Source organism: Plecotus auritus (genome assembly GCF_963455305.1).
Source record: "Plecotus auritus genome assembly, chromosome: 6".
In the NCBI taxonomy this organism is placed as follows: Eukaryota; Metazoa; Chordata; class Mammalia; order Chiroptera; family Vespertilionidae; genus Plecotus; species Plecotus auritus.
In genome coordinates this window covers 6,301,943-6,317,459 of record NC_137773.1, presented here as the reverse complement: position 1 = coordinate 6,317,459, position 15,517 = coordinate 6,301,943, and positions in this window count along the sequence as shown.

Below are 15,517 nucleotides of genomic sequence, written 5' to 3'. Positions count from 1 at the left end.
GGCATTCCCCCAATGATGAGGAAGCTGGGCTCCTTAGAACCAACTCTGGCCAGTCATTGCTCCCAAGGTGTGTGGATTCCCCATATCACCCAGCCTTCCACACATGGGGACAGAGAAAGCTCAGTGGCAAGAGAAAGCCCTCAGGCAAGAAGATTTAGGTTCTGGCAGTTGCGGGGCAGACAGACCTGTGTGCACTGAGATGGTAAGGACGGGGTGATATGGGGAGAGAATTCACAGCATCTGCAACTGTCGGAAGTGGTAAGATAAGCACATATCCAGGTCTTTTGGATTTCAAAGTCTACCAATGGATGAACATATGGGTGGATGGATGAATAAATAAACAGATAGGCACATGGGCAGATATATGAATAGGTGAACAACTGATTGGAAGGTTAGGTGTTCAAAGAAATGGATAATTAAGTGGGTGAGCCATGGTTGAATGGGTGGCTGTTGGAATGGGTGGGTAGATGAAGCGAGTTCATACCCCACCTCCCACCTTCAGGAGGTCCTCAGTCTCTAAGTCTCAGAGGCATTCCAGCTTGGTCTCATGTTGATGACCAAGCACATCAGGAATAAAGTTCAGGGAGGAGGGCAGATCGGCGGCGGGGGTGGAGGGGCTGTAGCAGAGGGTGTCGGTTGGGGGAAGCCTGTGAGATGGAACTGGAGGAGGAGGGTGGCACCCACTGCGTCTTGCGCCTGGAATGGTGCTGCCCTGCCCAGAGCTGGCTGGGCACCGGTCCAGGAGACAACATCTTAGGGCTGGCTCTGGCATGTTGGCCCCCCCACCCCCCACTCAGGCAAGGCAGCGGCTGCAGGAGGGGAGAGCAGCGCTGGCTCAGGAGGCTGGGAAAGAACCCTGACATCAGGACAGGGAGTCCCACCATCCTGGCAGAGTGGAGTGGAGCCAAGGGACACCCGGTTCCAGCCCAAGCACAGCTGATGGGCTCAGCTCTGCCAAGTTTCACGGCCTGGGGCACGTTTTTTATGACTGAGGAATAATGAGAGGCAGGCATCGTAGTTCTGGTCTTTCCCTGGTGCAGCGTGTGCATGCGTGCGTGCGTGCGTGCGTGTGTGTGTGTGTGTGTGTGTGTGTTTGGTTGTGTATGCTAGGAGATTTGGCACGTGTGAGATTGTGTGTTAGCATGTGTGTGTATCTCGCAAGTGTGCTTGAATAGGGGTCCATGTGTTTGTGTGTAAGGAGTACATTTGTGTACATGTAATTGTTTGTGTATGTGTGTATGAGTAGGTTTACATCTGCATGAGCATGCTTGTGGGTAAAGGCATTCACATCTGTGTCTTGGTGTTTGCGCACGTGGGAACTAGTCTGTGTACGTGTGTGCATGTGGACCCGAAGGCTCATCAGGGAATGGACTTCAGGGAATGAAGGGCCCTCCCTCTTTGGCTGCAGCCTTATCTCTTACCACCCCCTCCGTGGCTTCACACAAACTTCAGAAGCGAAACAATCAGTAGTTTTGCAAGCATTCCAGGCTATTTCGGACCTCTGAGATTCTGCCTGGAATGCCATCCTCTTCTTTTCTGCTGAGTGCAACTCTTGTTCATCTTCCAGGTCAAGGTTTCACACCTCCTGTGCTATCTTCCTGGCCACCTCAGACTCCTTGCTGCTTCTCAGGCATCCCCTCCCCACGCCCACCCCCACCCCCCCACCTCCATCCCGCCTCATAGCCCTCTGAGGGCAGGATCTGTGCCTCATTTCTTTCTGGATCCCCAGGGCTGGAACAGGATCTAGCGTGCAGTGGGAGAAATGGATGGATGGATGGATGGATGGATAGGTGGACAGATAGGCAGATGGGTAGATTGGATGGGTGGATGGACAGATGGATGGACAGACAGATGGATGGGGGGTGGATGGACAAGTGGACAGATGGCTGAGTAAATGACTAAACCTGGTACTTCTGCTCTAGAATCCTGGATGCTGAAGGCAGACTGCTTGCAGCTCTTCCTTAGCTTTTGTTTCTCTGCTCAGAAGAAACAGCCTCTTTGCTTGCAGACGAAGGCTGCAACCTCAGAGCCCTCGCTTTCTCCCCTCTCAGCCCCGGCTCCTGGGAGGGCTGGCTCCAGAGTGGCCACCTACCTCACGAAGGAGCAGATTAGGCCTGAAGAGGCCTTGCTGAGTGGCTCAGGGTCGCCCCTGCTTGTGCTCAGGGCTTTCAAAGGCTGGGGAGACTGCGGGGGAGGGGCCTGACTTCAGCCCCGCTGCTAAGTGGGCAGGGATTGTGTGCCCTCCAGGCCTTGACTGCGGGCAGCTTAAGGCAGGGCCCTAGGAGTTTTGAGACAGGAAAATGGTGTTTTGTCTTGTTAATGCATTCACTTGGCTTTGAACTGGAGAGTAGTCAGGTGTCCCCAGACGGCTGCTTTGAGCCGAGGTAGGGAGGGGGCAGGCAGTCAGGCCTGGATTACAGAGGCCTTCCCCGGGGAAGGGGGCCTTTGATGGGGCCGGTCTGTTGTCCGAGTCTGCTTTGCTGGTGGCGGAGCCCTAATGAGGGGAAAGGGCTGTTCTGAGGCATTCCCTGCTCTCCCTGGGGCAGCAGGCGGAGCCTCCTTTGATGTTGCAGTCCTTAAGCCAAGTGGGGACTAATTGCCACAAGGTACAGAATGTTCTGGTTTCTTGGGGGGTCTGCAGCTTGCTCACAATGCCACAGCCACCCTGGGGTGGGGAAAGCAGCCGCTCCCCGATGGGACAACTCGGGAGGGTCGAGCTGTTTGGGGGTTGGCTTTTTCATGCTCACAGACCCACGCACAGAACGGGAAACATGCTCTACACCGCACAAGCACACAACTTTGTGAACAGTATTATGTCAGAAAACATACATGTTTTGAAAACCCAGGAGTCTGTGGGGTGGGAGGGATCATGGCAAAGAGAAAAGGAAGCAGCTGGTGCAGACAGACTCGCATTCTGGTTCCGGCTTCGCCACTTGTTCGCTGGACCAGGTCGCTGAAGTGTCCAGAGGGCTTCCTGCCACTGGGGCCAGCACTGGGTGTGAACAATCACCTTTTACACGGTGATGATCTGACAGGTGAAAATAATGCCTGTTTCCATGTGAATGTCTGACTACTGAGCTTCATCCATTCCACAAAAACGTACTGAGCGCCTCTCCTATGCCAGGCATCCCCCATCGCAGGGCAGGAGCATGTGTTAAGCAGAAAATCAACCAGACGATCTCCCCTTTACAGTTGTAATCTGGGGTATGAAGAATGGAGGCCTAGGGGGAGATGGCCAGTGGGGGAGTCAGCCCCTCCATAACCTATAAGATCTGAAAAATCAACCCTTCTCTATTGAATATACACTGAGTGGCCAAATTATTATGATCTCTGAACGCATAATAATCTGGCCACTCAGTGTATATACTATATAATAAAAGGCTAATATGCAAATTGTCCCCTTGACTAGGAGTTCGACTAGCAGGCAGGCGGGCCAACAGCTCATGTCCCCTCCCCCTGGCCAGGCTGGCCAGACCCCACCCATGAATGAATTCATGCACCGGGGCCTATATATATACTGAGTGGCCAGATTATTATGCGTTCAGAGATCATAATAATCTGGCCACTCAGTGTAAAGTGCTTTGTAAATACAACTTCATTTCATTCCCACCACCCCAACCCTTCTAATCTTGTTCAACACCTTTTTGAGTCAGGAGCATCTTTCCATGATAACCCAGGTGGACAGCACACTTTCTGGGTGTTGACTGGAATCCTGAGAAGTGGACTCATAAAGGGTTGGGGGCTTGCCTAGGTCACATAGGCAGGAGGGGGCTGGCCATGGAGCCACTGGCCGGGGACTCCAGGGCGAGACCCTTGATCCTGCCTCATGGCCAGATTCAGACTCTGAGCCTCCTCCTCGGGAGCAAAATTCTGGCGAGTCCGAGGCTTTTCAGATTCTAGAGCTTCTAAGGAAGGGGTTGTGCCAGGGCTGCCCTGGCCTGGGGCTTGTTGGTGCTCCGGATTGCAAACCGAGTCCAGCTGTCCAGGTAGGTGTCTGGGCAGTGGCCACATGCGCTGCAGCTGGGACGGGCGACGGGCGAGGCATGCCTTCCCTACTGGCTGATGTCATGAGCTCATTAGAGCAACGGGGTTTATAGTACAAGGCAACTGTCCAAACAATAAATTAAGCCGCACAATTTAGCACTTAATTATCCTCTCTCTCGTCTACTTCACTCTTGTTCCCTGGGTGTCTGTCTGGGCCCTCCAGCTAGGTGGTGAGATCTTCCCTCTGCCTCACACCCCACAGACGATCCATCACACAGCCCCGCTGGTGCCACCTCGGGAACATCCCTCAAATACTTTCCCTTCTCCACGCCCTGATGGCCTTGACCTCAGCCGGGCCTCACTCTCTCCCCTGGATGATTGCCACCTCAGCTCCTCCAGCTCCCATTCCCCTCTCCGCCGTGCCCAAGTGGCACGATGGTGACTTCCCTCGGTCTTGGCGTTCGAAGCTCCCGTGCCCAGGGTGCCCTGCCTGCCTTACCAGGCTCCCCTCCCGACCCCGCACCGCCCCCCGCCCCCCCCCCCGCCGCCCCGTCATCCTGAGGAGCCAGCAGCTGGGCCCAGGGAGGGGCCGAGCCCAAGTCCAACAACGTCAGCCCATGATCGTCCTCTCTAGGTGGATAGCCACCCCTCACACACGCACCCTCGCACTCACCTTGCGGATTCATGCCCGGCACAGTCTTCAGCTCTGGAATCTCCTCCTTCATGAAGCCCGCGGGTATTTTCTTCGTGACCCCACAGCTGAGACCCCTCATTGTCTCCGCCCCCAGGGCCGTGTCTTAGGGTGCTGGACGCTGGGGAGGCCTGCTGGGGACCACGACATGAACAGTAAGACCCGCGGCCCGTGGAGAGCACCCTCATGTCCATTCCCTTTGGAACCTCATAGTTACAGCCTCACCATCAAGCCCTGGGAGCCGAGATCAAGGTCCTCACAGGGGAGGAGGCTGAGGTTTGGATTGCAGGCCCCCATTTGGCCGACTTGGCCTAAGTCTGGAAGGGCAGGGACAGTGTGCCCGGCTCCGGGAGAACAGTCTGGAGGACCCCAGGGGGCACAGGCCGAAGGAGGGCATTGGGGGTGGGGGAGGGCCCCCATTTGACCCTGAGGAACTTGGCACCCCCACTGATCACTCCCTTCTGCTCTCCCACTTTACAGTTGGGCAAATGAAGGCTCAGAGAGAAGGACGAAGGAACAGGAAACAAAGCTGAAGAGGAATAGGGACCGAGCCAGAGCCAGGTGTCTGAGTCCGATGCGCTGAGTCAGCGGCCTGGGCTGTGCGGAGACCACACCGCGCCCTCCCCCGCCCCCCTTCCTCACGCACTGGGTGAGGACATCCCCGCACACTGCCATCCCTGCATGCCGCAGGGCCAGCCTCTCCAGGAGTTAAAGTTAAGGGGCCCCTGTCCGGTTTGCCTGCAGCCATGCTTGCCTGGCTCACGGGGAGCGTTCAGTCCACACTCGCCGAATGGCTGAACGAGTAAGTGAACGAGCACGGGAACAGTATCATCTCTTCATTTCCAGGAGAACCCAAAGGAATGGATAAGGACCCATCTCGGCCCTTTATGCCCACGGACTCCCCAGAACCACCCTGCGAGGCCAGCGCCATCACACCCATTTTACAGACGAGGACGCGGCGGCCCACCGGGAGGAGCGGTTTGCCCAAAGCTCTGCGTTAGAAAGCAGCTCTCAGCCGCCTGAGGAAATAAAGCATCGCGAGGGCGATTTGTTTAAAGAAAGGATGTTTTCCTTCTGGTGTGTAAACAGGAGGAGAGTTCCCGAGAAGCCATTGTAAATATCATCCCTTCTCCTGGGGGCCTGTCAGCTTACGTTCTGTTGTTTACCAACGTGCCGCTGTGCATGGATCCAAGAACCCGTCCTCCAGGGGGACACAAAGGCATGTGTGCTTTGGGGGTCAGGCAGCCGTGCCCTGGAAGCAGGGGCGGGGGGTGGGGAGGGCTGGGCAGGAGCTGGGCACCGAGTCCAGGCACGGCGGCCCTTCCAGCACCTCCCTTCTGGGTGGAGCGGCAGGTTGGAGTTCCCGCAGCTTGTCCCTCATTTCCATAAGGGGGAGCTTGTGCACAGGAGATTCCCTCCAGGCTGGTGCACGGGCATCCAGGGACCTGCTCCCTGCGGCCGTGGCCAGCTGGGTCTCCACAGGCATATGCCTGAGCCCTGCCTCCTGCCTCCCGCCTCGGGTGAGGGAATAGGTGGGCAGCCACGGGCATGCATGCAGGCTATTCCCACCCCCCAACCATTTATCCACCCGAGGAACCCAGAGAAACCAGGGACAAGAGCACGGCTTTGGAGCCGGACGGGATGGGACTCACCCCAGGGCCACCATGGACTGGCCACAGGGCCTTGGGCTGGTCCCTTCCCTTGGACCTCCGTCTCCTCATCTGTAAAATGGACATGCCAACTTTAGAAGGGTGACAGAGGGGCGACTACTGTGCCTGGAGCCCAATAAATGCTTCAAAATAAAAGGCCTATCGCTATGACGATAGTCGTCTGGGTTATTTATGCAGGTCCTCACCCTCGCAGAGATTCCTGCTCACTGGGCTTGGGTTTGCAAACGCAGAACCAGGTGCTTCGCTGAACAGAAATGATGATAAAGCAAAAAGAGACTATTTTAGACAGGGGGGTGGGGTGGCGGGGTGGCGGGGGGGAGGTCTCTACAGCTGAATTCTTTGCCCAAATTCAACAGCCAGGTTCTCTTCTTTTTGAACGCTAACCCCCTCGTCCACACAGATGGTTCTTTTTGGGGGGCGGGGGGTGGGGTGGGGATGTTAGTGACTATGCCAGGTGCTGTTTCATTCCTGACTTGCTGTGGTCCTCGGTCTGAATCACCCCGTCTCCTTCCATTTGGTTCCTGCCAGCAAGCAGAGCGCCTATTTCACTGCCCCCTCGCCCGGGGAAGAGGGCCCTCCCGCAGCGGCTTCCGCACACGGTCACAGAGCCGCTCGGGGGCAGAGAGACCGCTGCCAACGCCCCCGTGCCCCTTGGCTGCCGTCGTAACATTCCCTTTTCCCCCCAAAACGGAAAGAGCATTTCTCCCCGGTCATTGTATGGATTTGCGTGATCACCACCACTACCAAGTACACAGCCCTGCCATCACCACAGAGATATCCATCCTTCTCTCCCTTCATCGCCGCTCACAGCCCTCTGCCCTCCCCCTCTCCAACCCCCGGCAACCAGTGACCTGTTCCCCGTCTCTAAACATTTGCCATGTGGAGAGACAGAGATGTCTCCGGAGCCGAAGCATGAGCGCAGCCATTAGAAACTGGAAGAGGAGAGGCAACAGGTCTCTCGTTCCGCCTCCAGAAGGAAGGTCAGCCTACCACCATGGTCTCAGCCCACGTCAGGCTCTGCACCCTGGGACGGCTCACTAACAAAACGGTGGTTTCAGGCGGCTGAGCTGTGGTGATTTGTTACAGCAGCAAGAGGAAGCTGATGCGACCACGACGATCCTCGCACAGAAAGCCCTGCGTCCGTTCCCAGCTCTTTCCTCGGGATCGGATCCTACAACCGGCGAGTCGAAGGGTCTGTGCTCATCGACTCCTCCTCCAAAGGACCCCGTGGCCTTGCTGCCGTCAACACCGGCTCCTGCATGTAACACATGTCCTTGAAGCCGCCTGCATTTTCTCGTGTGTGTGGATCCTGCATGTGTGCATACAGAGGCGAGGGAGAGGAGAGAGAGCCGGGCAAAAGCTTTCTCTGAAATATCCTAAGTCGCCCTGTCCAGTATGGCAGCCACTAGCCAAGCGTGGCTCCATATGACTACTCCAAACTGAGATATGCTGTAAGTATAAAATACACCGGATTGCAAATCCTTAGTGCTATATATATGTGTGTGTGTGTGTGTGTGTGTGTGTGTGTGTGTGTGTGTGTGTGTATATATATATATATATATATATATATATATATATAAAGGCGGGGTGGGGGGAAGGCAAAGGAAAGGAAGAAAGGACCTCAGGAGTGATGTTTCAAACTGATTATACACTGAGATTCTGTTATTTGGATATCTGTTGGGTGAAGTAAATAAATTAATAATGTGAATGTTACCTGTCTCTCCCTTCTTTTTTTTAATGTGGCTACTAGAAAGTTTTAAATTACATCTGTGGCTTGCATTTGTGGCTCACACTGTGTTTCTATTGGTCAGCGTGGGGCCAAACTCCCTCACCCACAGCCCTTTATGATCAGCCGTGGGCAGTGGCAGGGTAGCGGCCAGAGCCAGGGGCTCGGCTCTCAGCCACCGCAGGCGAGTCCGCCAGGCCCTGTGGTCCTGCTCTCAGCAGCCAGTGCCCAACCACAGGCCCCACAATGCGGCGGAAAGTGCTGGGGTCAGAGAGACCTTGGTTTGAATTCAGCTCCTCTGGAATTTTCTTGTCTTTGGCCCTTTATCCACTTCAGTTTTCTTCCGCACGAAATGGAGAAATAACCCCGTAACACTCATGGGGGCATTCCTTTATTCTACCAACTTCTAGCAAACCTACTGTGTGCCAGGCACAGCTCTAGGCCTTGCCTGGCTCCGCAGCAGCCCGGGAGGAGCCGGCACGGTGTTCTGGCACTCAGGCCTCTGCCCCGCCTCCGGAAACACTCTCTATTGCTAAGAACTTTTCAGTGGTGCGTTTGATAACCCCACTGGTTCTCTGAGCTAGAATGGCAGCTCCAGGCATGGGTTTGAATCCACCTCAGCCACCACTTCATGACTTTAGCTATGTCTTTCTTTTCTCTGTTCCTCTACTTCCCCGTCGATAAAATGGGGCTGCTAACATTACCCAGCCCGCTGGCCTGCTGTGAGCGTTAACCAGATAGCACACACAGCGGGGGGCGCGAAGGGGGAGCTGCTGTTATGATTGCTATCATTAACGCCATCATTTCTTTGCCTTAGAACCCCAGGCACTTCAGGGGGCTCCCAGGAGCAGAGAGGGAAGGCCTGGAAAGACGTGATAGTCTGCACAGGATGAGCTAAGCCAGGGGTGGGCAAACTTTTTGACTCGAGGGCCACAATGGGTTCTTAAACTGGACCGGAGGGCCGGAACAAAAGCATGGATGGAGTGTTTGTGTGAACTAATATAAATTCAAAGTAAACATCATTACATAAAAGGGTACGGTCTTTTTTTTTTTTAATTTCAATAGTTTTATTCATTTCAAACATTTTAACAAGAAGAATGTAAACACTAATTATTATAATTTGAAACTTCAAAAAATGGAGGAATCATAGCACAATAACATACCTTATATGGAAGATGGTAAAGGCAAAATAAAATTGCCTAACAAAGGAAAGGTACAAAAGCCTTTCAAATTAAACTTAAATATAATAAAATAATTTAAAACTAAAACAAATAGAAAAGAACAAAATGTGTAAACAGTAAATTAAACATTTTCTTTAGTGCAACTTCCAAATTATGCCCGGGACGTAGATGTAGATGGCAATGTAGACTGGGTTGAAAGGTTTTTGGTCTTTAAAACATCAACTTCATGGAAACAGTGTTGTTGGTCTCCTTTTTAGCTAATCCTCTGATACTGTGCTCTCCAGGGGCGTGTCTCCCTACATCACCACGATAACGTGTCTACGCATTCCCAGGGTGATGTCGGGGGACGTGTCCGCGGGCATTACAAGGAGCCTCTGGAAGATTGAGAGGTTGTTCCTTCTACTGAATGGGCGGATATAAACCCGCCCACTCAGAAGAAGGAGCTGCGGCCGTATTTCCTGACGTTGCCATGTTAACACTGCTGTGGTGAAGGAGCAGAGGGGAGAGCAAGAGAACCCTCCGCTCTTTCGGCTCCGCGGGCCGGATAGAACAGCCGAACGGGCCGGATCTGGCCCGCGGGCCGTAGTTTGCCCACGGCTGAGCTAAGCCCTGGGGCCTCCGTCCACATGATGAAGACATAGCCGGGCATCTTGGGGCTCATGTCATGAAGGGCTGCCTACTTGTGGTCATGCTCGAAGAGAACTCTTCCCTGGCTGAAAAGAGCTGTCCCTGCCGGCTGCCTACTCAGGCTCCATCCTCCTGTTTCAGATGCTGTTGGGGACCCTCCCACGGCCCCTCCGGGGACCTCCACCTGCAATCACCTGGGTCCTCTGCCCGAGGGTTTTTCTGTCTGCTGCCGCTTACAAGGCCTGTGCTCAGGGCAGGGTTCCTGGCACGGGAAGTAGCCCTGATCCACGGAGGATGGGGGTGCTGCCGGCCGCAGTCCTCGGTCGGGGCACCTCCAAAGTGTGCTCCTCATTGTCCCCCAAGTTTCTCAGTGGATTAAGCTCCAGTTACCCATGGTGGGAACTGGCCCGATAAATACCTCATCACTTGTCTTTCCTCCTCGGCCCCACCTCCTCATGCTGCTGCCTCCTTGGCAGTTCAAGTTCTGCTTCTAGAAGAATCCAACCGAGACACCCTTCTCTCTTATTCTCAAGAGAACCCTATGCTGGATCCGTTATTTCTCCTCCCAAAGAGCCTCATGCCTTGGGGAGGTTTCCGCCTCCCATTCCAGGCTGCCCCCTGGGCCTTAACTGTAACCGGTGGGGACTGGCCAGGTAACTGGCCTCCAGTCCAACTGCTCTCCCTCCTGAAAGCGAGCGGCAGGAGAGGCCCTAACTGGGAAAAGTCCTCTCCCGGCAAAAGAGGGCTCTTCTACTGTCCCTTGAGGGAGAAGCGCTTTCCTATCTGACCAATGCCGTATGCATGCAGTTTAAAACGTGTGAGCTGGGCAGATGCCTGTCTTTGGGCTGGTGACATCTGCTACCGAGAGACACGAGCAAGTGGATCCTGGGAGAGGGTTTTCCGAGGGACGCACAGAAGGCACCACCATTTACACCACCGTTCATTTGAGACAGTCAGTGGTGCAGAAGGGCCACCGACTAGTCAGGGGTTCCCCTCTCCTGGGGATCCCACCTTTCCAGAGGGCTCCTTGATATGGGGGTGCCACCACTGTGAGGAGGATTGGGGTTCCTATTTTTAAATACAGATTCAACTTTAAAAAGCAGGAGAAATGGAGCAGAGATATGAGGTGGGTTGAATGATGGCCCCCAAAATGATAGGTCCATGGTGTAACCCTGGGAACCTATGAATGTGACTGTTGCGATGAGTTGTCCTGGGTTATCCGGGTGGGCCTTAAGTCCAGTGACAGCTGCCCTTGTAAGAGAAAGGCCGGAGGGAGAGTTGAAGCAGACAGAGGAGAAGTGGGAAGAGGCACGGCTTTTTGAAGAACAAATACCAGCACAGGTTTTTGCAATATTTGTCAAAGGCTTTGCCCTCCACACCAGGCTCCGAGTTACAAGGAGCACCCGCTGTGTGGCTTTGTACGTGATGGTTGCCCTCTCTGAACCTGTTCCTCCCACTGCTCCATGAGGATCATCATGGTGCCCACTGCCCAGGGCTGTGATGAGGGTCAAGGAGCGTCAGAGGCTCTACAGCTCATCGGCTGATTCAGGACACGGACATTTTTGGTTTGTCCCACATAATTTTTTTTTTTAAATTGGAATTTGTCACTAACCTTCCACTACCAGGAGACTTTATATGACAATCACAGAGTCTCTTGAAAAGTCAAAAAATCTGCCAACCCAATGCCACCAGGAAATAATGGGCTGGAGCAGACTCGCAGCTGGCCCGGCCCAGCCTCCTCAGTTAGCCGCAGTCCTCACCCCTCCCTATCACATTGCACGCTCCCGACTTCATTCATTCCCCTCCCTGAGCTGGCCCCTGTCAGCATCGCAGTTTGTAACAGCGCAGGAAAGCTTTCTGTACACTGTTTGCTAATTTCATTTCTGTTTCGCAAAAAAACAAATCCCAGGCCAGCCTCTCTTTCAGGAGAGTGTCTCCAGTAGGGAGAGGGACTGATGAAAACCTCTGTCAGACAGAATTTTTTACTTAATAGAATTTGTTGTAACCAGATCAGCAACGTCCTTTAATCCCAGGCCTCTGACTTGTGGAAATCTCTTTGTTACCCAGAACTAGATACAAATGATGGTACTTGTTAAAACCAGGCGTGCTGGTGGAGAGAGACTTCCATTTATGCATGTTCTTGCCAAGATGTTGATGTTCCAGTCCTTCTCTGGTTTAATAGTTAAGTAAACGTTCATTTTGGAATCTGGTTCAAACCAGTTCAAGAGGCACTTTTAGGAAAAACCAACACCTTTGGTTTGCTTTTTGTCACCAGAGCTACCTCTGATTTTCTTGGACTTCAGCGTCCGTGTATGGAATCGGCCTCAAAGTTTGGCTCTGCCTTCTCCTCGCTGTGTGACTTTGGGCTGTCACTTACCCTCTCTGGACCTCAGCGTTCTCATCGCGGAAAGGGTCAGAGGACTAGCCCTTACATCACTAGATTGCTGTAGGAATTTGAGATGAAATATGCCAAGCTCGAGGCATAGGAGCCTGGACACCAGAGATATTTATTATTCTTATTATGATTGATTGCTCTTTTATGAGGCCGCCTTGGTTGCAGCTTGGGAAGTAGAAATATGGATGATGATGATTTTACTGTTCACACATACCCGCAGCAGAATCCTGCCTCTATCTGCGAGCCTTAGAAGTCATACGATGAGCTTGGTAGTAATTACGGGGGCTCACATTTATTGGGTATTTCCTAAGAACTGATAGAACCCTCCCTCCCTCCCCTCCTGTGCTCCCTCCCCTTCTCCATCGTGACCTGTGGTACTCGTGCGTTAGTTCTGCGCTAACATGTGATGTCTTGGAAGTCTAGAATAAGAAAATATCCTCAAAGCCTGTGGATTGGCCACCAAATCACATACTTCCTAATTGGGGGTGTCCACCTTGTGAGGTCAGATCCAGGGCTGGTAGGTGGGGGGTGCTGTGGGCACACTGAGAGAACCGTTCTCTGATCCTCAACTCTATTCCTTGCATGTCAGGAGGGTTAGCATTGCTGGGCCGCTGGCATTAATGCTGGTCACTGCAACCCTGAAAATGCCCTCCCCTGAGTCCGAATGGCCCGAGGGGAGTTTGAGAAGCACCATTGCAAATGAATATCCACGCTCTCTCAGCCTGCAAACTCGGGCCAGACCCTCCATCCATCTCTCCGAGGCTCAGTTTTCTGACCTGTTTAGTGGACAGTCACGCCCATCTCGAGGGGCTGTTGGCAATGGGTGTGAAGGAGGGTGTATGTGAAGTGCCCAGCGTGACCCTGGCACACGGAGGGTGCTCAGTGGCCAGGGCACAGCTCGGAGCAGATCTGGCATCGGCAGGCCCTGGCTCCCCTTTTTCCACTGATTGTGTCTCCAAGTGACAGGGCCAAGGCTGAGTGGTGGGGGGGGGGGGCCTTCGAAGCCCTCCAGACTTCACTCTGCTCTAATTGGACGCCATCGTGGAACGAAGTCCAGTATTTAATTTGGCCTGTGCTTGACAGATCCTGTGCGCACGGCTAACAGCTCACTCAGGGCCCGGGATCCAGGGGGGATTCTTGGCCTGGGCTCAGGGCACACTGGTGCAGAGAATGTCGCATTCAATTAAGGCTGATTGCCCCTGACAGTTGTCTGGGTGAAGTTTATAAGGTACATCTAATCTGGATGCATCTGGTCATAAAAATGCAAAACAAGCCGTTCCCACCCAAGTTCTAACTCCAGATGTGGGTTGATTCTCGGTGATTGGCACCATATTTTTTGCAGCTGTCCCACATTTCAAATCTCTTTCTATTTAAAATATATTCATCATAATTATGGAATGCAATAAACAAACTTCAGCCTGATGACAAGCTTTAAATATAAGAATGTTTCGGCTTAAAGTAAATGCCGCGATTTCTCAGCCCAGGATGGAGTCGGCACCGCGAGAGTTCTCCAAGGGAGCCCTGACCTTGTCACCACGAACCAGACAGAGTTATTTTCTCGCAAGTATTGACTGATATTTGCAGGGGGAGGGGGCGGGGGAGAGAAAGAAGAAAGCTATTTATATCGGGTAGAAAAATGTGCACAAGCCATCAGGAAGCCACGCTGTCAGACAAAGAAAAATAACTGGACCCGACCCCACCACGGTGGAGGGCTTCCCGCTGTGCCCGTCTCGGCCCAGGCAGGGGAGAGCAGTGGTGAGCGCACGGGCAGGGTCCCTGGTTTCAGGTCCCAGCTCCCACAGTCCACCTCTGTTACCTCGCGCGCTACTCTGTCACCCACAGACTCTTCTGTGCCTGTTTCCTCGTCTAGAAGACGCAAGGCGATGATAGTACTTACTTTCTAGTGCGATCCTGAGCGTTACATGAGGGATGGCAATGCCCCGCACGCAACAAGCGCTCGGACACGTTTGCTATGACCGTCGTCAGGGCCACCTGACCTCTCCCCACCGACTCTCTCAGGGAGAAACGGAAGGTTTCAGGGGTCAGGTGACCTGTTGGGGGTCACCCACAGTACACGGCGGAGCTGGGATTCCAGCCCTGATCACCTGACCTCACTACCAAGAGCCTGTGCGTGGTCAGTTTCGCGCATATTAGCGTTTTCTGATGCTTCTGAAAGGCTTAGTGGCCAGTCTCCCGCCCGGTGGCTGCCACGCATTCCGACAGCATCCTGTTAACCTGGACAGAGAGCACGCTGTCCCTCCTTGGCCCTGGGCTCGCCTTTTCTCTTTCGTGCTGTTTAAATGAGTCTCCGATCGAGACAGTTAAGTAGACAAGCAGGAAGGTTCATTAGAGACAGGCCAGCCTCGGACCACGCTGCTGGATTTTTCTAGCCACTTTGGACCTCGGCCATGACCGTATCGCCCCCATGAACGGCGCCTACCCCTTGGTTCCTCGAGGAAAACGAGAACCCGCCGGAGTTGGTGTCAACAATCTGCTCCTCTTTAACACGAGGCCATAAGTCACAAGCCTCCGGGTTCCCCAAAAAGTGTCTGGAGCTGAATTTGTATCCTGACTCCGATGATTGTCCTCCCATTAGGCTGATGAGAGAATCAGCAGAGCCAGGGCCTCCTGGGGCTGTGCCCACAGCCCAGGCCAAGATGGAGCGGACGCCGTGAGTTCTGTTCCTGAGAGATGTGGAAGGCTGGTCCGCCCCCGGGCCCGCGGGCACACGTTCAATATCAAAACAGTGTGTGCGCCCCCCTATCCCCCCGCCGGGAGACAGCCCTATCCCAGCAGGCCTGTGCTTCCAGCAGGAATGGGAACCTCTGCTGGAAAGGGGGTTTGGGTCCCCCCAGGACCCTCTGGATGGCCCTGCGGTGTCTCTGAGCCTCACCTGACCGGCTGGGCTCCTGTCTGGGGGAGGTAATGTGGAACAGTGGCAAGATGTGCCCTTGGCAGACAGACAGGCGGATCAAGATTGAAACAGGGGCCGAAACCGGTTTGGCTCAGTGGATAGAGCGTCAGCCTGCGGACCCAAGGGTCCCGGGTTCGATTCCGGTCAAGGGCATGTACATCAGTTGCGGGCACATCCCTGGAGGGAGGTGTGCAGGAGGCAGCTGATCGGTGTTTCTCTCTCATCGATGTTTCTGGCTCTCTATCCCTCTCCCTTCCTCTCTGTAAAATATCAATAAAGTATACTAAAAAAAAAAAAGAAAAAAAATTAAAAAAAAAAAAAAAGATTGA